Source organism: Corvus cornix, chromosome 1, assembly GCF_000738735.6.
Source record: "Corvus cornix cornix isolate S_Up_H32 chromosome 1, ASM73873v5, whole genome shotgun sequence".
NCBI lineage: Eukaryota > Metazoa > Chordata > Aves > Passeriformes > Corvidae > Corvus > Corvus cornix.
The window spans coordinates 48,119,078-48,141,417 of record NC_046332.1 but is presented as its reverse complement, the minus strand read 5'-3'; the positions used below and the strand labels follow the sequence as shown (position 1 = coordinate 48,141,417).

The window sequence follows — 22,340 nt, the reverse complement described above, 5'->3', positions numbered from 1 at the left end:
AAGTCTCCAGTATTTTTAAGACACAGGCTTCTTGAAAGTGTGCAACTAAAGGAGAGATTTCATTTTTGCCTTTTTACTGAAAATTTACTAGAAAAAAAAAAAAGCAGGTTGGAAAAGAAAATCCTCTTTTCTGATACAGGAAGAATACACCTTTTGGCTCTGAGAAAACAGCTTTAAGTTTTTCTGTGCCTTTGAAGCTGCTTGCACATAAGTCTTAATTTGAAGTGTGTATCTGCAGTATAAATGGACTTCTACAAACATATTTGACCTTTCTCAAGCCACATTAAAACTTCAGACAAAACAGTGTAGTGTTCCTCTATGCAGGAACAGAAAGACCTGAAGCATTGGTCACCTTTACACAGCTGTGCACATAACAACCCCTCAGCACATCAGGTCAGTGTTGAATAGCCAAAATACATGGATTTTTCACCTGTGTAACAAACATTTATGTGCTGAATTATCTGCTGACAAACACTGCTGACTTCTGTAAAGTCACAACCGCAGACAACCTGGCCCAGCCTAGCCCCGTCTCCTCTGCAGGTGCCAGGGAATGCTGCAGCATGTGTGTCCACCTCAGGCTGTCTGCATCACACTCCTGAAGCTATTCCTGAAGTGGTCTGATATATGTGCTTACCCAGGCAGTTTGGGTAGCACCACTTGTAGAAAGTTTTTTCTCTTTCTTCAGCTATTTTTTTTTGTACGTTTCAGTTGCAGAAGCACTAACCTTGAAGATTAAAGTATTATTATTTGCAGAGAAATGCTGTTCAAGTGTTCTTTAATGGAAACCCGTTATTCTCAGTTGCAAAATGTATTATACGAGAACATTTCACCTCTCAAATCTGACCAAATGGAAGCAATTCCCGCATTGAAGTACAAGCCCAGGGGAGTTACATAACCTCTTATTAAAAAACAAATTAAAAAGTTTTCCTAGGTATTGAAGATGAAGTGCTGCCAGCTACAAACAGTTTTTCTGTCTAAAACACAGCATAAGAGATCTCCTAATTCCTTAAATGAGTGGGTGAGAAAGCTGACAAACATGGCCTCATAGGATCCCTGGATCAGAAATGCCAGAGCCTGGAGAGAACCGGCCACACACCTTGTGCTGTGGCTGGACAAGCCCTTCCAATGAAAAACACAAGGAAAAAAAGCAATACAGCTTTTGATCTTTTATTAAGAAATGGACTCAGGGAGCTGAGCTGCATCACTGAGCTAGGTGTCTTGAGGCCCCAGGGCCAGCCTGCACCAGGGGGACCAGGGCTGCTCTGTATCAGGCACAGATGCTTCCCGAAATGGACCCACCACAGGGCACAGCCTGTCCTGTCAGCCAAGAGGGAATGTATTTAAGAAAGGGCAAAACAGTGCCCTGCAGTGAGCAGTGAGGGAAAAACTGTGAGGCTGAGAGGGAGCAGGTGTTCCCTAAGGACCCTGGAGAAGACCTTGGGGAAGCAGGTATTTCCCTGCAGCTTGTGGAGAGGACCGTGGCGGAGCAGATATTCACACTGCAGCCCATGGAGAACTCCACACTGACACAGGTGGACATGGCCCAAAGGAAGCTGCATCCATGGAGAGCCCTCACAGAAACAGGGCTCTGGAAGAAGCTGTGGTCCCTGGACATGAGAACCGTGCTGGAGCAGGTTTGTCCTGAGGGACAGCAGCCCTGGGTAAAGACCCATGCAGGAGCAGGAAGAAGTGTGAGATGGAAGAAATGACAGAGAGGAACTGTAATGAACTGACTGATACCCCCATTCTCCTCCCACTGCACTGCTCAATGGGGATATGGGATGGAGGAGGTAGAGGACTTGGGAAGGGAGAAGTGAAGTTGAGACTGGAAAAAGGGGGTGTAGGAAAGCTGTTTTAGTTTTTTGTTTTGTCTTTGTTTCACACCTTTCAACTCTACTTTAATTGTTAATATACTAAAATTTTTTCCAAGTCAAGTTTGTTTTGCCTGTGACAGCAACTAGTAAGTGATCTCCATGTCTTTATCTCTACCTGTGGTCTTATTCACCTTATTTTCTTTCTTGTCCTGTAGAGGAGGTGAGATAGTGAGACAGCAGCAGGGTGGGTGCCTGGCAGCCAGCCAAGGTCAACTCACCAAAGCAATATCAATACACCCAGGATTTGAGATAAGGTCAATGTTTAACTTAAGAGACATTACGTCCCACTTTGCTCTTCACTCATAGATGGAGATCTGAAAGAGACAGTGGGATACAGCAACACATGCGTGTATAACATGCCCCAAAAAGCAAATGTTTGCTGCTTCCACGGATATCACTAGGGCAGCATCTAGTTCCCCAGGTGCAGAGGTAGGCGAGTTTCACGTTGCTACACATAGTGCTGGATTCCAGAGTTCAGATAGCATTTAAAGAAGAAATTAATTGAAGATTAAGAGAATGCATATTCCTCATGACCTAGGAGGAAAATAAAGGTTTTAATTTACTGCAAGGAATCAACTTATAGGAGAATCAGAAAGATTATTCATCAGATGGTACCTGTTGGTCCATCATGAAATAATGCCTCCCACTATTATCTGCAGCAGGTGAATCAGTAGCATGGGTCCTTCCATGATACCACCTCTTATTTTTCAGTAAAAGCCTGTACAGAAACACCAGATGTGCAGTGGGTGAACAGTTTCCAGGTGACCACATCCTTTGTTGTATTGTACCTCTTCCCTCCTACTCCTCTACTTTGGCATTCTAAACCAGGGGAGACTCTGCTTGCCTTTGAAGCACCTGGTGAGTCGTTCGGGGGCTGCCACATAAAAGGCCTTGTATTTTTGCAGACTCTGTGCTCTGTGAGGAGCAGCACTGCAGTAGAGTGTTTAACAGGCTATTAATGATCTGCTGGGGCTAAAGGCCTTCATCCTCACTTTTATCACCTCCTCACTGTGAGCCCCAAGGAATCCTACTCTTCTGTTTCTGAAAAAAAACTATATAGAAAAGAAGAATATTCCTTTGAAGACTTGCAGTTACTTTGGAGAGTCCCAGCTGCAGCTACTCTTCCCCTACACTTGTTTGCCAGTAGACATGGAGAAATTAGGGCTGGGAACATACTTTGAACATGTATGTTCAAAGAAAACCATGACCAAAATCCCACAGGCTCCTAGATGTCGTTGAACCACTCTCCCTCCATATCTGTCACCGTTCTTTTCACCATCTGGCCCTGCCCTGCAGCAGCTCATTTCAGGGGCTCCTCACCCTCAGAAAACAAAGACTCTCTTGTATGTGTCACTAGGAGTTAGTGCCTCCTATAGGTGTTCTTTTTCTGAAATTATTTACAAATATTTATAAAAAAGGATGGAAATATCATATGACAATATAGATAACTGTAAAACTAGCAGGAACATGTATGGGGAGAATTCTGCATTTGATGAGATATAAATTAGGCCATGTTCTGTGGCAGGTCTTGATCTGAGAGGAGACAACGATAGGAAGGGCTGTGTTCTGGAGCCCCACAGCTACAGATTTCCCTGTCTGCAGCCAAGGGCAATAAAGTCTCCTTTTGTTGGAGAATTTGCATCCTCTCTAGAAAAGCAGCTTGTTTGACAATGCCTACGGGTCTGTGTCTTGCTGACAAACAAACTGCAGAGGAGTATTACAGCATGAGTGCAGCTGCGTCTGCAGTTCCCTGTCCCGTGGGCTGCTATGTGCAGCCTGTGACACGGAGTGAGTTTCCAGCTCTTCACAGCAGGTCAAGCATTCCGTGTGCTGGCAGGAGGATTGGAGCTGATAGCTCCTGCCACAGCTGTAATCACACTCAAGACACTGGGAACATGCTGGCATCGTGCATGTTCACTGAAGAACAAACATTTACCCAGGGTTATAGGAAGGCCCTTCCAGCATAGAGATCCTTGGACACTACTTGATGCCAAGTTAACGACAATGAAGTTACATCTAGTTGTTGCATCAGTGATGCCACTTAGGAATTCTAAATCACTTCCCAGTCACAGAACTGAAGAAGCTTTAAAAAAGGAGTTGAGCCACTTTCCAAATTCACACAGCAAGGAAACAGCACAGACAGAGAAGTGAGCAGGAAAACCTGATGATGAATGAGGTTGCAAAGACTTTTTTTCACCTGCAAAACACTGGGATGTATTATTCCTCTGGGTTTTACTAGGCTGCACTTTTGTGCCCCAGTTTTCAAGCACAAGTACAAGCACAAAGTGAAATTTAAAATCACTGCCCTGGGGAATGATCTGATAAGAAAAATACCTTAAACTACTGGAAATAATCAAGTGATTTTTAAAACTAAAACCTGCAAGACACACTTTTCACTAACTTGGAACTTTTGCCCATCCTTCAATTAATGCCCATTCTTTATTCCTGATTGTTACTTGTAAAGTGGTAAGTAAACATTGTAGAATGATTACCAGACATGCAACCTGTCAGCCAAGATTTTTATTTCACTACTTTAAGGGGGGCTGTTTTGAAGTCCAACATGGTATATTTCAATATGAGGTTTCACAGTGTAATTTTCAAGCGACACAACTGAACATACAGCTCAGTAGCTCAAGCTGAAACAAAGCTATTGACCAAGAGGTACAGTGTGATCACTGGCCCCAAGGGCTAACCATGTTATTAAGATGTTATCATAGTACATAAGATTACTAGCTGACTAATTGGGCTTTTTTGTCTTTCAGACAGCTAGTACCTGGTATTTCCTAACAGGCCAAATATGCAAGAGATCAGAGACCAGCTCATGACAGGTTTCTTTTCCATCCAGAACAAGAAGATGCTTAAGAACTAACGTCCACGCAATGCTTAAGCCTAACTTAGCTCAAAGTCATTTTTCCCCGTTGCATTTTTCTTTGGCTCAGACAAAGATGTTTGAGCAATAATTCTCTGTAAAATACTTATTTTAGAGGAGGTTCGTGCCTGACCACATGCCTTTATAAAAGCTGATTTTTCAGAAGTCTTTACATTCAAAAATGAAACCTGAATTTCGAGTTCAGGTTAATAACTCAGGTTGATAATTTCCACCAAAATAAGGAGCCAAATCTGCAGTGCCTGTCAGCACAGCTTTAGATAGCTTTGGGTCTCTGCACTGCCAGAGGCACTACCTCTGAGGCAGCCCCCTCACTGCTAGGGAGGGAGTTTGGTGCCATCATTGATGATTAAAGATAGCTGTGATCAGCCATGGCTTTTGTACACTAACACATCACTAAGGGATTGCTGCACATCCATCCTTCTCCAGGTGCCCTCCAGTCCTAAGGCCAAGCACCTTTCTCCTGTGTCACCTGTTGTCAGATGGTTTTGGGCCCCTGGATCTGGCTGTGCAGAAAGCTGTTGGGCATCTGAAGGGTGGGAACCCTGCAAGGTTGACTACCACCAGAAGAGCTGCAAAAGCAGCTCTGTGCAGATGCACTGGCAGGCTCTACCTTTGCCTCCAGCTGCCCTGACTGCTTCTGTGTAGGTTTCGGGGGGTTCTGAGGTCCAGTCGGGACGGCCGGACGTAGACGGTAACGGATGGAGACGAGAGATCTCTATAGGCAGGTCTCGGGACACAGCCGGTTTATTGTAAAGGGCGTGGGTATTGGGGCACTGCTCAGAGCTGCTAGACTCAGCTCTGAGCAGGCCCAAGAGAGCAAGAGAGTGAACGGGTGAGAGAGAGAGAGAGAGGGTGTAAGAGCAAGAGTAGAAGTGGAAGAGAGAAGTATGAGAAGAGAAGTAGAAGTGAAGAGAGAATGAGAATGTCTGAAGTCCTGGTTACAATACAATAAATCATCTTCTGTACTGAATATTCTAATTGTCACTAACCAATCTAATACAAGATACAAATCCTATAGCATTTACATACAGCCTATAAGAGTTCTTATATTACCATAGAGTGTTACATCTTAACTTCTAAAAAACTACTCTTTGGACCCCTTCTGCTGAGCTAGTAGGGTCTGCTCTGACCCTTGGACCTGCCTGCTAGCAGAGGGTATTGTTCCATCAAGAGGGGATTACTTCAGTGGCCATACCATTGTTTTCTAGTTGTTCAGTAACTAAGACCTGGTATTTCAAAAGTGGCTTTCATTTCGATGTTGCCTGTAGTTTTCATATTCCCAAAATCTTTTGTCAGGCAATCATATTTCCAAGGTTTTCCTGTTTCATCTTCCCCAACACTTCTGCAGTCAGAGGCTGTATTCTGCACTTGCAGCTGATCCAGGCAAGCAAAAGACAGAGGTGATGTTTCTGGCAGGGCAGAGGGAAGCATCACCTCTTCAGGCTGTGCTTTCCTAACTCCAGTGGCAGTTGAGCTGCCAGGGCAGCACTGGCAACTCTACTTCCAGCAGGATGCCCTTGTACACATGGCCTTTGTTTGAGGCTTGGTCCATCAGACTGTATTTACACTGCTAAACAAAAGCTGGCCAGGTGTTGTAGGCTGGCTTATACTGACACCACTCAGGCTGATCATAGCAGCTTTTCCTGAGAGGGTTAGAGCAGACAAAACCACAGTCACAGTGTGAAGAACAGGGTGAGGGATCAGGAGACTGGGCTTAGCCTGGCTTCCAGGCTTTCCCTTGCTTACCAGCACAGCTGGACTTGCAGCCAGGAAGCATCCACTGAGCTGGGCCATGTATGCTCCATGTCACTGCATGCACTCATTCAGCTTAGCCTCACGTACATCAAAGTGGGTTTAAGAAAAGTGGAGATGTTTTGCCTCTGCCAAGTGGAATTGAAGCTCCTTCCTTTACACGACTTACTGTTTTTGATGACACTGAGTTTTTGAAATCTAGATTAATTTTTGTGGCACAAACCCATCTTCAGTGTCCTTCATACATAATAGATAGCAGAAATACAGCCTTCTGCTGATACACCTCCTTGTATCAATGCTAACTAATTCATTTCACATCACCAAATAAAATACATATTTTAGGATCTGGCTATATGCATTTCTTACTTGAGTGGAGCTATGTGCTGTTCCCTCCTGAAGTGTTACAAGCCTCACTGGGCAAGGTGAAAACTTCACCACAAAGTAAAATTTCTCAGTGTGTTACTGGGAGTTGCAGACAACTTGCTGACTGTGCCAGACCTTGGAATCACATAACCCATTTTATTTGATTTCCTGTGAAATGCTACATCTCTATCAGGAAAGACGAGCATTTTATTATGTAATAAAGTTGCACCGTATGTTGGCGGTAGCTTTGCCTTCCACTGGCAGGTTGTACAGCTGCTTGGCTGGCTGAGAGCTTTTGCATAGCTGGCTAATTAAAAACTCCTAGGACATGGAATGAAGACACCATCGTATTTTGCTGATCAGTTGTAATGTTTGTCAGAAAGGATAATACAAGGTTTTTGGAATCCTTCCAAAGATGCCTGGGCTGCACAGGCATTTTAAAATGGATTTCAGACATCACTGTGTATCTACATTTTGAAAGGAGAATCTCCTGGCACTACCTGCGACTGAGTCATCAAAGGTCATTCATGACCAAATCTTCCCTGCAAACCTTCCTCATTCAGCAAGGATCACGGTGACAAGAAACATCCCACATCATGAGTCCTCCACTGAAGTGTCTCTTGAGGTACTTGGAGGAGCTGAAGCAGTATAATTATATACTGGGGAAATGTTTGCTTCTCTAACTGAGAATAGAGAAACATACCTACTGTAAGCTTCTCCTAGACATATGGATTAAGATTCCTAACAGATCAGATCTGCGTAACCTGATCTTACTCTGTAATTACTGAAGCCTAGCAATTAATTGTAGCAAGGGCTGGTTTTTAAAACCTGAGATACACTTGAAAGCAAGCATGTACTCATGGTGTTTTGAGAGATTAACAGCTCTTCTTGCTGACACAAGTTAAGAACATATTACATATCAGTTAAACATTTAAATTCCTCTAAGATTCATTTTGGGAGAGTAAATAAGTAGCTATATCCAAGCACCAGGTTTTCTGGGATCCTGCATTCAGTAAATTTACTGAAATTAATTGTTATTTAAGGCTGAATTTGTAAGAAAAACGGTATTTGATCCCAGTGAGGGCAACTGAGGCATTGTCTTCAGTGCAACAAAAGTTTGACCTAGGCTGAATGTTGTAGGCAAAATGCTACTCTCTATACCAAGCAAAAAGCAGGTGAAATGAAACAGGAGCACAGATTTACTTCAGGTATTGTCTGGCACAGTCATGCTCTGTCTTACAGAGGAATTGGATTAATACAGGTTCAAGGGCCACTTCTCCCCCTTGTTGCCCAGCAGGGTAGTCCTCCACACTACAACAATTCCCAGGTGCTGTAGAGCTCTCAAAGTAACAGTGAGCATTGACGGCATTTTTGCCAAAGACACGTATATTATCCAATGCCCTCAGCTGCCAGAATGACCCCGGGATCACCAGAGGCTGGCCAAAAGTTAAAATAACCAGAAAGAAGATACAGATAACATCCATTTTCTACTACCACTAAAGCACTAATGGCATGTATCAGCCTACTTAGGGGGAATTTTCCTGCACAGGAAGATTTTGATGTTCCTGGGTAGTCCTTCAGTCTCAGCACCCACACTTCTAGAAGTATCGGTTTTGTAGCATGACTCGTGCTCATGACCATCTGCTTTCAAGGCACTGAGCCTGCTTCTGAACTGGCATACCAATTCCAACAGGGCACAGGCACCCATGGAAGACAGGATTAGAAGCGACATCTGCTCTGCAAGAGGTTCCTCCTGATGGCAAGAAGTGCCAAATTAGAGCCACATGCCTTATTATGAGGAATGACATCTGTTGGCCCTCACAGCATTTTATCATCAATAAATGCCTCTTCCCTGGAATTGCTGCTTTTAATTTGCTTGAACACTGGCTTGGAGTATTTCGACACCTAAAAGTATATGTAATCCTTGGGAAAAGCGTTAATGACATTCCAATAGTGATAATGAATTTCCACCAGCTTTAGCAATCCATGCTTGTTGCCACAGCTCAGCAGACTAGGAGAGGTTGAGCAGTGCCCTAACAATTGTCAGTGCTTAAGGCCTGGTAGTGTTCAGTCCTGCTCCTTCCCTGCCACAAACCGTAGCACACAACGATGTGTGTTTGTGTGCTACGATTTACATGGAATTGTGCTAGATCAAAGAGCTTGTAAATGTGTCTGACTCCTTACGTGGCAAAATGATGACTTTAGAGCACGTGACATAGGCTAAGGAGGGGAGATGTCATACTGAAACCTCAAGGATGGAAGAGCCTTAGAGAGTCCCCAGTTAGTCACTAATTAATTGCATTTTATGAGCTCAGGCACAGATCCTCAAAGCTGCTTAGGAACTTAACTCCTATTTCATTTCACATTCAAATTTAACTCACTGTGCTTATTCTTAATCACCATCTCAGCCCTGAAGGAGTTCCAAACCCACAGATGTCTCCATTTCAGACTATGAAGGATGCAAGCAGCTAAGCAGAACCTCCCATGAGTGCTGAACAGTGCTTTGGTTGGAGGAGAAAGGTGGTGACAGGCACCAAAGCTGTGCTTTGTAAACTGGCAGGAAGTTTTCTAAGCTGTTCAGAGCAGCCATTTGCTGTGCTCACATCATGTTCATCCTCTTGGACAACATGCTGTTCAAGAAAAAACAGGAGAACCTTCTTTTCCCAGTTAATTTTCACAATCTTCCATCTAAGTAATGCACAACATGTACAGTGCTGCTCTGGGCTGACTCCTGTCTAGATCTGTGTTTTGTGGCTATTTTGAATGTCATACAGAAAAAAAAGAAATCTATAGCAAAATAAAAACCAGGATTTTTTTTTTTTTTTTTTTTTTTTTTTTTTTTTTTTTTTTTTTGTGTAGTCCAGGGTTTCAATAGTCAGGAAACATTTTTCAGTGGAAAGCTTTATTTTTAACACATGCACTGGCTACACTGTGTATTTTAAGACTCCAAAGTAAGTTGGACTTGTAGAAGTCTGCTCATTAAATGTTTTCCTCACAAAACATCTTAACCTGTTCAATCAAAGGTGTTTTTTTAATTAATATTGTCAGTTATGATGCAATTCAAAATCACCAGAAGAGAGAAACACAAGCAAAACAGGCTTCTATTATAAATGACATCTTCCATGGAGAGTAAAGCATGAATTTTTAATGATGTGACTGTTAAGATTTTTTCTTATCTCATGTTTACTAAAACCAATGCCTTTAGTAGATGATTTTGGGGAAAATGCAATTATTTTACAATAAGCTAATCTTACAACTAGCAATACTAAATGCTGTGACCTAGTGATCCAGCTAAATAAGTTTTGCAAAGTGTTTTAGCTATGATTATATTTCTATAAAGTAATCTAAACCAGTTGACCCATAATATTCTGCAGAGAACAGATATTTAATTGCATTTATCTCAAGAAATGAAAGCTCTTAAAAGTATATAAAATCAAAATTTCGTTGAAACCCACAAAGTTTAAATAGAGGAGGTAGTTTCTTAAAAAATGTCAGTGCCTTTATAGAACAAGTCATTTAACTCTTCTACTTGATAAAGTATCAGAACTTTTGTTCATTTGATCGTTTTACAGGTTTTTTTCCCCTTCATACTTGAATGCATCTGACTGGCAGTAGCAGAATCAGAGTGGCTTCTCTGCATTACAATAAATACTGCTGATAAATAAAATGTGAGAGCATTTCACTGGAGCACACAAAAGTGATTTTCACAGGGTTATAATGGCACAGCCAGAGCACCTACCAGAGCAGTGCGGAATACCCCCCAAGTCTTTCCAAAGGCAAATACACACACAGTCTGCGCAACAAACAGGAGGAACTGGAACTCTGTGACCACTCTGAGATTTATGATGTGATAGGAATTACAGAAAGCTGGTGGGAAAATTCTCAGGACTAGAAAACTACAGTGGATGGCTACAAACATTTTCAGAAGGATATAAAGGGAAGAAAAAGAAATGGAGCTGCATTTTATGCAAAAGAAAATGGAAGCCATGGAGTACTGTCTCCAGCTCTGGTCCCCTAGTTCAAAAGAAAAATGGACAGAATGGAGAAGTTTCACAGGAGGTCCATGAAGATGATCAAAGGGCTCTAGAACCTGACCTATGAGGAAAGACTGAAGGAGCTAGCTCCTATATGCTTTAGAAGGGAAGGCTCAGGGGGGACCCAACCACAGTATTCCAGTACTTGAAGGGCTCCTACAGAGGACAGAGACTCTCCCTTCACAAGGAGCCATATGCAGAAGACAAGAAGGTACAAGCTGCACTGGGAGAGATTTCATCTCAACAGAAGGAGGAACTATTTTACAGTAAGAACCATCAGTCACTAGAAAACCTCCCCAGGGATGTGGAAGAGTCCCCATCACTAAAGTTTTTCAAGATGTGATTGGGCAGGTAATCTCATCTAGGATGCCTTTTCCACAGAATGTTGGACCAGATGATCTACAGATTTCCTTCCAACATGGACTATTCTGTGATTCTGTGAAAAGGGAATAATCAACAAAGACCCCCAAGTTCCAGTGCTAGGATTAAGGTAAGGACTAGACACCATTTGGTCAGACAGTTTAAATATAAATTATGGTATTATAATACCATTTATGCTCTAGATATGTATTTCTTGCTGAGTTTGTAGATGTGAAGGGTGAAGGATACCAGTCTGATTACTCAGAAAATCTGCTCTTCAGAGGGCAAACATAGCCTGGGCAGCCAGGCATGAAATTCCCTGTCTGACTGCAGCACCCCAGTGGTTTTGCCACATGCTCTGGCATCAGGGAGCCTTCTCTGAGTGACTTTTGTGGGCATGTGCTGTGTTTTGCCATGTCAGCACACTACATCATGGTATCATTGAAATTAAACAAGTTATAAAAAAGTAATAAATCTGTTCCTGGTCTTCTGCATCAGTAGGCAAGTTGCTGCCAGGCTGGACCCCTGACTGCCACATCCATTTTGGCATGATATAATACTGTGTGGATTGCACCTGGCCTGGCTGGGACACCTGATAACACTGCTTTACTGAACAAGATTTCCTCTAAATCCACTGCTTTTAAAAAGAAAGGTCCTGATGTTACAAAGAGGCATAATTACCCGTATCCTTGACACTGCTCTTTTTCTTAAACAGCGCTCTAATACTGTACAGATACTTTGAAGATAAATTCATTTGCCCATCTCTGGCATGTGAAAATGGAACTGCAGGATTAATGAGAAATATCCTATTAACCTCACCTCTGTATGAATTGTTCTGTAGTTAAGACTTGTAAGGGACCACTTAAACAAAAGCTTTTTAATCATACATGTAGTATAAGGGTTATTGAATAAAGTACAGTTTCTCATTTTGTACCATTTTAAATCCATGTATTTTTTCAAGACACCTGGAATTATTAACAGGATTGAGTTTGTGTACATGGGGAGTGGGTAGGGACATACTACAGTTAGGAGTATGATCTGTAGAGTTTTACACCAACACAAATAACGTCCTTTGGTATATCAGGCACATTTAATTAACTGTGCATATATAGTAAAAGTGCAGAAATATTAAACCAAAGTGTTGTCTACTGGAAGATTGTAATTCAAGTGATTTCCATAATATTCCAGTTTTAGGAAAAGGTGTCCAAAGCTCCATACTCTGGAGGAGTTGGATAGCTCTTAGCCCTGCTAACAAATGGCAGAGGCCTCAGGAGAGGCTAAGCAGTAGATCTGCCTTTGAGCTGTTTTGGTGGTTCTGTAGAGTTTCCTTCTCGTCCATGGTCCTTCTCGTATATTCCTGAATACATTACTGAAGGCAAGTGGTAATGTAAAAATTTCAGTTGCTATTAGTGAAAAAGAAACTTCTCTTTTTTTTTTTTTTACCTCCTTCTTCAGCACTTACATGTAGCCTGAGAGCATCTCCAAGATCGTCCTTTTAAAGAAATATGCTGGGGTTTTTTGAAATGGCATGAGCAGTGATATCACACCACACTACTGTGATAACATGGAGGTTAAAGGTGCATTTGCTCTAAGAAGTGCTTAAAAAGCTCCTCCATCTCTCAGTTAAACATGAACACATATCTCAAGACACTTGAGTCCTAGTCCCTGACATTTAAACATGTGGGTGGTAGTACAGCTTTAGAGCACTGATACTGAAGACAAAGAAGGAGACTCTTAGAGGAGACAACACTTTTACTGTTCTGCAGAAAGGCCGATTTTGGTTAAAGCTGCATGTATATTACTTGTAAACTCCTTAGGATCTGGGAGACAAGACCATGCACCAAGCCCATCTCTCTCCTTCCAAATTTCCAAAGTCCCACGGATGAAGGAGGGAGTGGAAGATACTGCTGAGGCTCTTTGCAAAAAGGATATTATTCTTTTCGACATCAAAATTAGAAAATAGGGCAAGAACTCATGGAGAACAGCCCTGAGGCTGGGGGTTCGAGTGGACAAAAATTATTGTCTGAGAGCAAGAAACACTACTAGCCCCAGAAGACACACATGGAGATAATATTTTATATTATAGACCATACCCCTCCTAGGTGAAGCATAGTCATTACTAGAAATTAAGATCCACTCCACCAGAACCCCAACCTCAAAAATAGTCAGTGGCTTCTCGGTAGCTGGGAAAAAAGCAAACAGCTTCATCTTTTATGGGTGGTAACAAATTTTTCTTCTGGTTTTACATGCCACAGTTTCATGAAATTCCTTTGGAGTTTGTTTTGGTTTTGTTTTCTTGTTTATACAATGAAAACACAATGGAAAGCCTGAAAAACATATGGACTTTTTCTGATTAATCAACATAACAGATATCACTGGTTTCCCTGGAAGGTTTGTGATTTTGTTCAAACTCATAATGGAATTTTAACTGCTACGCCTCAGACAGGGTTCTTATCCTCTTTGTATTCTCTGAAATTTACGGGGAAAAAAAAAAATCTTAACAAAGGGTTCCTGTGAGTTTGGAAATGTAACATATTTTGCTGGAAACCTCTAAATTAGATAAATTGGGAGTGGTGCTGGTGGTTCTTCAACAGTATTTCACCTTCTTGTTCTTGTTAGCAGAATGCAGGGAGTTGCAACAAATCAAAAAAGTCTTTGCTCTTTGGGCGATCTGGAAGACCATCTCTATTTAACAATGCCAGTACCATCGCCAGCTTCTGCCCATCTACTTATTTTTTCAAGAATCTGGTCTGTGAATAGGAGGATTAATGTAATCTGGTCTCCTTTGGATTTGCGTGCAGTGTGCTTTATACATCTCCACTGCACTGATGATGACAGCACACCCAAGTGCCAGTTATTCCCAGAACAATGCTCCCATCTCCCCATCAGATGCAGCATGAGCCCCTACCTGTAGATCCTCCTTGTGTCTGCAGCTTCAGTGTTTCCCCCCTGAAAAGGCCTCAAAAATGACACAGGGAACCCTCACTGCCCTGCTAAAGCCTCTAGCTGCTATTCAGGCTCTGTTGTTGCAGCAAGTTTTGTTCCAGAAGGTCAGACAGGCCCTGCACCACTGAGACCACAAGATAGGAATTTTCTTAGTGGAAAGCACTAATTTGGATCTTTGGTCTTTAGCAAGCTGCTAGTTCTATGAAACCTGTAGAATCTGGAGTGGCTCCTTCCCTCAGAGCAGTTCAAAATGCAAGAGAGATGGAGAATAATACAGGACTAATCCCACTGAATTACACAGATTTTGTTTACTTGGGAAATCATGAAAAAAATAAATTGAGAGAGAAACTCCAAACATTTGAGTCATTACAATCACATTTAAAAGTGAAACATCAGGGATGGCTTTTGGGACCCAAGGAAAGGAAGAAAAGCTCTTCCTTGTGTCTGTCAAAATGACTGCACTGGTACTGGAAAGGAAGCATGGATCTGGGCTTTCCAACTGGTAAGCTGTGGGAAGCCTCTCTAATGCTAAACAGACACTCCAATTTAAGCAGGACTACAGTCACAAATTAGAAGGCTCAACAATAAATTCATCTGTCATACATTTGCTACTAAAAGAACTATTTTTAAGAAATACATTATTAACTTAAACACTACATGATTCCTTCAAAAGCTATCACTCTGAGTGGATTAGTGAAGTGGGAGTGCTTTCAGGCTATGCTTAATACATGTCTTATTAATTTAAAGCCTTATGATTGCCTCCAATGTGATTATGACCCAAAGCCAACCTCCATTGTATCTGTCAAAGTTGTTGTAAGACTCTTTATGTGGTGGAGCAATCACTTCTAAAAGCCTGACTCTTTTTCAGAAGGTAAATACAAGTCTCTCAGTCAGATTACTTAAGCCTCAAGGCCTGGACTCCCTAGGGGCTCCCTTCACAAAACTGGGACCACCCAGCGTCCCACATTACATATAAACAAACACACATTTGCATACAAGGAACTCGTTCAGGGTTATGTTTTCCATTTGCTCCCCAGAAACAGAAGAAAGTGCAGTAAGGGTTGAGGAAGATCTGCTGACAGGTTCTCCTTCCTGGGCCTTTCCAAAGTGCCAAGTGGATGGAGAGCAGCTGGGTCCCTTGGTATTGGGAAATCACCACTGGTATTACAGTGGAGCAAGCCAATATCCCTGCAGCTGGGATGGCTGCAGGTGAACCCCTACAGCCCACAGTGTTTCTGGGCTGCCCAGGGGGTAGGTAACCCCATAAGGACCCTTGTCAGCTGGCCAGGGTTACAGGCACAAGCTGGTTACTGTGGGATGCAACGTGGCCATGGCTTAGCCAAGCAGCGACACAGGCAGAGACTCCCTGGTTCACAGTCACTGTTCTTCCCACCACCCAGATCAAGGTAAGACAGTATGTCACCTATTAATTAAATGAGTAAGTACTACCAGACTATATTTAATACAAACTCAGCATCTGACAGCTGCTACTAACCTTCAAGATGAAAGTTCTCTTTATTTATTGCTTCCCTTTATGTAAACATATAGACTGCTTACACTTCAAGTGGTTTTGCAAGTACAACAGTCTATATAAGCTCTTTTATGTACCTAGAAAGGGCCTCCCTAGCAGGGCTTGAAAATAATTCAGGTTGCCTCTAAACAATTCAGAGGCACAGCATGAAACAGAGATAGAAAAGAGTCACAATTACAGAGATATCTGATATCTAGCAACAACTATGACAACAACAATTCTTTGAAAACTGTGTGTAGGTGTATCTATGTCATAGTTTTAAATAGGAGCACTCAAAGGTAGCAAACACCTCAGTAAGAAACAAAGCCGAACTGTGAGAGCTCTTGAATTTGTACAGCCCTCAGCACAATGAGGCTGAAACTGGTTGTGCTTCTTTTTCACCCCTGCAGTATGGGTGCAGAGCAACAATGATAATTGAATCTCTTTAGAACACCAAGCCCCGGCTTTGGGGAGGTCACTTAAGAACAAAACATCAGCCCTATTGGCAGATAACAAACCCAGTTAACCCAGTTTTGTGTTTTCACTGGTTATCAGAGACTGAGAAAAAAAGAAACAACACAGAAAGAGAGCAGAAGAGAGTGAACCTCCTCTCTTCCCTTTCTGTGCACAAAGAAGCCCTCTGTGGCTTTCACTTCTTTGGGCTTGTCCAGTCTTTGCTTGTGCCCACAGGACCTTTTAGCTCTCACCACAGCAGTGCCACACTTTAGCCCCTCCTTTTTTTGCTCTGTACCCACATTTTTGCATTTCTGAACCTCTTGCTGCTTCAGTGTACAATCAGTATGCCTCTAATGAGGCAGACACAGGCAACTGTGTTCAACAGAATGTGCTGAAAATGGAGGCAGGCTGGCACCTGCACAAGCCCATCCAGACAGCTCAGCTGCATGAGGAGCACGGTGCTGCTCCGCCTGCCACCCTGCCCACTGCTGCCCAGCCCCGGAGCTCTCCCTTCCCCGGCCCTGCTGCCTCCCCACCTTCCCACTGCCCACCTTTCAGCAGGGGATGTGTTTTCCTGACCCTGAACTCAGCACAAATGCCTCAGTTTGGAGCACGTGCTGGCACAGGTTCCTCAGAAAGTGAAAAGCCCCCTTTGGAAAGCCTTTGGATCACTAGTGAAATCACTGAGGAATATCCCAAAGGAGTAGCTAAATGGCATCTAGGCATTTCCTAAGATCTCTGCCAAAGTGTACAGTCAGTTCACACATCATGCAGAAGTACTTGATTTATATGGTCAGCCTCTACTTACAGTTTGATCCCCATGCACTCTTTCTTCTCTGAGAAAGATGCTTGGCTCCCAGGCAGTTGGAGCAAGTCCAGTATAAAGACCAAGCCTTAATGACCAGGAAAGCCTTTTGATAGAGAGAGGATTGGTGGTCTCCCCTGACTTTCTTGTATGCTTTCTCTTCTTCAGCTCTCTTGGTGTGAAGGCATATGTGCATCGTGGAGGGGTGCTGAGTGTATGAGATGAGTCATTTGCTTTCCTCACTGAGCCCTGTTACATACTGAACTTCAGTCACCGAGAAGAAAAATAGACCTTTGCATTGGAAATGGCCTGGGAACCAACCAGCCTAAGCAAAACCACACAAATCATCTGGATACACAGAGCCCAGTTGCAGAGAAACGTGTTTCTTGAGGTCCTGAGTTCCTTATTGACTCACACACATCGATGCTCATCAGGAATTAACTCCGGAGTTACATTGCAAGCCTTTGCCTCGGGAAAAAAAAAAAAAATGTTTGTAAAGGCAGTTGAATTCAGGCTCAGCCTCGTATTCCTTTTGAATACATTTTGCCATCGATTTTCCCTTTCCTAGGCACAGCGAGCGTTTGCAAACCGCGGGTGCCCAGGCGGAGCCGGGGAGCCCCGAGAGCGATTTACGGCTGCGGCCACGAGAGGGCAGCGCCGATCCTGACAACCCAGCCCGAGCCAAACCCGCTGCGCATCCTCCGGGATCGCGGCTTCCCACGCGCCGCACCAAGCACAAGGCAAGGCTTGACATCTTAAGTTTACCTGAGGTGAAGGAACAAACAAAGGACTACTTGTTTTCCCGCTGGGTACTCTAATCCTGGTTTTACTACTTTCTTCTGCCTGTGTAGTTGTAATTTTGTCAAATTAATTATTCATAACACTGGGAAAATATTTATATGAAAATTCTTCAGTCTGCTTACCTAGATAAAGGAGTAAGAAAATAATAAACATGGCAAAAATGCTAGAGGATAAACTGTCTTCAGTGAAACTGAATCCAGAATTTGATGGAGTGGGAGAGTTCTACAAATATGTTGAAAATGGTTCTTTAGTTAACATGGTACACTGTAAATTCATAATTTTGCAAAGAAAACAGGAGTCATTGATTGAACTGATATCAGCTGCCAGATATGAACAATGGGGTTAAAAGAAAGTAATTTTTCTGGAAATAAAACAAAACACATTCATCTGTTCAATCTCTCTGATCCAGCGATCCAGGAAATAATCAGCCTGACTGTGCTGGTTTTGGCTGGGGTAAAGTTAATTTTCTTCCTAATAGCTAGTGTGGGGCTGTGTTTCAGATTTGTGCTGGAAATGGTGTTGATAACACGGGGATGCTTCAGTTGTTGTTGAGCAGTGCTTGCACAGCATCAAGGCTTTTTCTGCTTCTTGCATTGCCCTGCCTGTGAGGGGGCTGGGGGTGCACAAGGAGTTGGGAGGGGACACAGGACAGGTGACCCCAACTGACCAAGGGGATATGCCAGACCACACAACATCATGCTCAGTATATAAAGCCTATGAAGGAGGAAGAGGGAGAGATTGGAGACATTAGCTTCCTAAATCACCGTTATGTGTGATGGGGCCCTGCTCTCCTGGGGATGGCTGGACACCTGCCTGCCCATGGGAAGCAGTGAATTAATTCCTTGTTTTGCTTTGCTTGCATGTGTGGCTTTTTCTTTCCCTATTAAACTGTCTTTTTCTCAACCCATGAGTTTTCTCACTTTTACCCTTCTGATTCTCTCCCCCATCCTGCTGGTAGGAGTGAGTGAGCAGCTGTGTGGGGCTGAGTTTCTGACTAGGTTCAATCATGCCACTGTTGCAGCTTTGCTCATTTACTCAGAGCTATTTCTCTGTGTTCCAGCATGAAATGGTCCTGCAAGAACTGAGACCATGGCCCAGTGCAGCACACTGCAGTGAAGGAAAAAGCATGCTGCCATGGGTCAGTGACTGGCTTTTATTTTTGGAAATCAATACTGTCAAAAAGCTACATGTTTCATTCCGCTGCTGCACAATCATCAAAGCCTCAGACTAGAACAACAGCATGTGTAGCGACACCATAAAATACAAATGTGACCTCTAATGTAGTTTGTGGGAAGGGCAGCAGCGCTTGGAGGGAGGTTGTGATGAGGATGCTGGACTTTTCTTGCTTCACACATCTGTAACTGCTTCAGTGTTGCCCTTGTCCCTGCACAGATCAATTGCCAGATGACATATCCCTTCACTTGTCCCACATCTCAGGAGGATCTGAGCCAAATTCGTAACTGACTGAAAGGAGGATGTAGTGAGGTGGGGTCAGTCACTTCTGATGGGTCTCAAGTGAAAGGATGGGAGGAAAGGACCTTAAATTGTTCCACAGGAGGTTCAGATTAGGTATTAGAAAAGATTTTACACTGAAAGAGTAGTTAGGCATTGGAATAAGTTACTCAGGAGGCTGATGGAGCCACCATCTCAGGAATTGCTCAAGAAGCGTTTGATGTGGCACTTGGGAATATGTTTTAGGGGTGATGATGCTGGGTTGATAGTTGGACTAGATGATCTTCAAGGTCTCTTCCAACCTTGATGAGTGTGTGATTCCATGAAAATGAACAAAGACCTCCTTTGCTTTTAACATTGTATTACATCTAAAGGGACCATTTCCCTCTGATCCTGGAAACAGGAGAGAGAAGAAGAAAAGGGGACAAAAGAGGTGACCTTAGCTGCTTTCCCCACATTCAGCTCTTCCTGGACTAATGAAAAAGTGCTGAAATAAAAACCATGCTCGGAGAGGAGCCAAGAGTCAGGAGACATATGCAAGATTTTGGTAATGGCATGATGGGACTCCATACTAAGGCACAAGTGACTAGCTGTAAATATGAGTCAAACTGTTAAGATCAACTGTTTTAAACATCGCAAGTAATGATATAAAGGGTCCTTGGGGAACAGTAGTTGGCTCCCAGTCCAGTAGGAGAAACCTCTAACCCCAGATTCAGCTTCTTCACCATCATTTTGCCACATAGGAAAACCCATTTTGGCTACTCCACCATGCCCTTCCCTAGGGATAGGGAGGCAGTAGAAGATTGCTTCCTGGTTCTATACACCAGAAAAATGAACCTTAACAAAGAGGAAACACATAAACAAGGGCAAAACAAAGCACCAGAGCACCAAGCCTCATCTCATACTAGTTTGCAGAATCAAGATTTGAGTAAGGATTACAAAATTCACAAATATTGGATACTGATAAATCCAATTGTAGTCACCTGGAGCACATGTGCACCAAACAGCATAAGATTCCCCAACAGCATTTATGTTCAGGCGTCTCTAAAGCTGCTGACAGAAAAGTACCACTCACTGACACCTTGTAACAGTTTGTGGCTCTTTGTGGCATTGGACATTCATGACCAATCACGAAATCAGGGTCTTGAAATGAAATACCCTGAAACTCAGGAACCAGTGGCATAGATCAGAAGAAAGACAAACTTGAATTCAGTTTTCACATTTGCCACTGACACTTTTGTGAACACGATGAATTCAGCAAAAATGTTTCCCTATAAAAGATTGACTACCTGAATTTGAATGAGTGACTCCACAATCTCTTCATGGTCAGCAGAGAAGATGAGACATCAGCAAAGCCTTTCTTCCAGGAAGACCTGAGTTACTTTCAAGAGGTGCTGCTCCTCTTTGCTGATTAGAAAAGAAGCCTGTGGTGAGTACTGCAGACTAAGGCAGTCTAACTTTGAGATACCTAATTAGGACAGATGAATCTCAAACCTAATTTACTTGGGCCTTTAATATCTCATTTGCAAAATAATACAATGGACAATAATAATAAAAACAATTATAATGATGTTATTAATGCAGAGATGACAAAACTTAGCTCTCTATTCATCTGTAAAATACCATTTGCTCCAGCAACGCATGAAGTATTATAATGTTCAATTTCATTGAATTGCTAAGCAACGAAGAAACTAGAAGGCAGCCAAGTGCCAATAAAACAGAATAAATTTGTGCTGCTGATACCACTATTTGAAGCTAAGCTGACTAAGTACCATCGACCATCAGAAGGCCTTCCTCCAACTCAAGACATACTTTGGTCTTTAGCACATGCTTAGATAGAAATTCCCAGATAAGTTAATGGTTTAAATGGGACAATTAAGTGTTGCCTTATATGCTCTGCTGGAACCTAACCTGAGACTGGACCTTCAAATTACTGCATTTCCAAGAGAATATAGGATCTGTTGCAGTGGGTCAGACTGATGCCCCATGTGGGTTTGTATGCAACTATAATAATGCAACTGTAATAAGTGCATTTCAGGGTAAGAAAAATTAGGACAATTGTGCTGTGACAGTACCTAGAGAACCCACTTATTCTGGATGTTTTTTGACAAGTTTAGCATTGTAGATTTATTAACTTTTATTCATACATGTGTACTATAGATTCAGAGAAAATGTCACATCTTCAGAGGATATCAGCATATTGTAGCTTGATGTACAAAATTTACAGGAGTTTATTCTCTGTAAAAATAAAAATCTTTCATCACTTATTCTGTCTGACAAAACAAGGTCTTATTGTTTCTCAAGCGTTCCATGTCAGAAAGCTTCTGAAGCAGAATGTCCCTGATGTTATCAAATGCAATTCGCAAGAGTTGAGCTTTACCCTAAGGAGACACTCTTCCCTAAATCTAAGATATTTCATGGATTAATTCTTTTAAAGCATGAAGCCATTAGGTGAAATTACAGCAAGCAATTTCATTTAACAAGTCCGTTCTCTTAACTATAAATATTTAATAACCAAAATGAAGCTATGAAAGAAGCTACGAAAGTAGGCACAATGTACAGAACAGGTCTCTTGTGACTGACCAGTCCGACTGGTATCTCAACTGGGAGGTATAAAATTGTTGACCAATAGCACCAGATATGCTTTAGAACAAAAAAGGGTAGAATGAAATGACCGGCCACTTATCTTCATGTTTTGGTAAAGCACAACTTACTTTGCACCCATGAGGAAGATACATTGTATGATTAGATGCAAGAGATTAAACTAAATTAATTGGATGTTATGGGATTTAAAAAATAAACAAAAGAGCATGCATTTGCAATCATCTGATTGACTGAGGGGATCTAATCTTTGAAAGATAAAATAAGCAATTTTCCCTCTTATAGTAGTCTCAATGAATATGTATTTTCTGCTCCCAAACCGAGAAATGCATAAAATAAGTATTAATAAAAAATAAAGCAGCTTATCAGAAGAAAGCTTCTATGTGTAAGGTGAAACTACAGCTATCACAACTGTGATTATAGTTACAACAGATGCTATTTCATGAGCAAAGGAGAGGATGACTGGGGTTTTTCTGCAATGCTGGAGTAAAGTGCA

At 42.3% G+C, this 22,340-nt stretch overlaps 1 protein-coding gene across 4 annotated transcripts in view; it reads right to left on the bottom strand.

Moving 5' to 3' along the window:
• MTUS2 (microtubule associated scaffold protein 2) overlaps positions 1-22,340 on the bottom strand; it is a 269,885-nt gene that overhangs the window by 67,678 nt on the left and 179,867 nt on the right. The gene's annotated exons all lie outside the window — the stretch shown is intronic.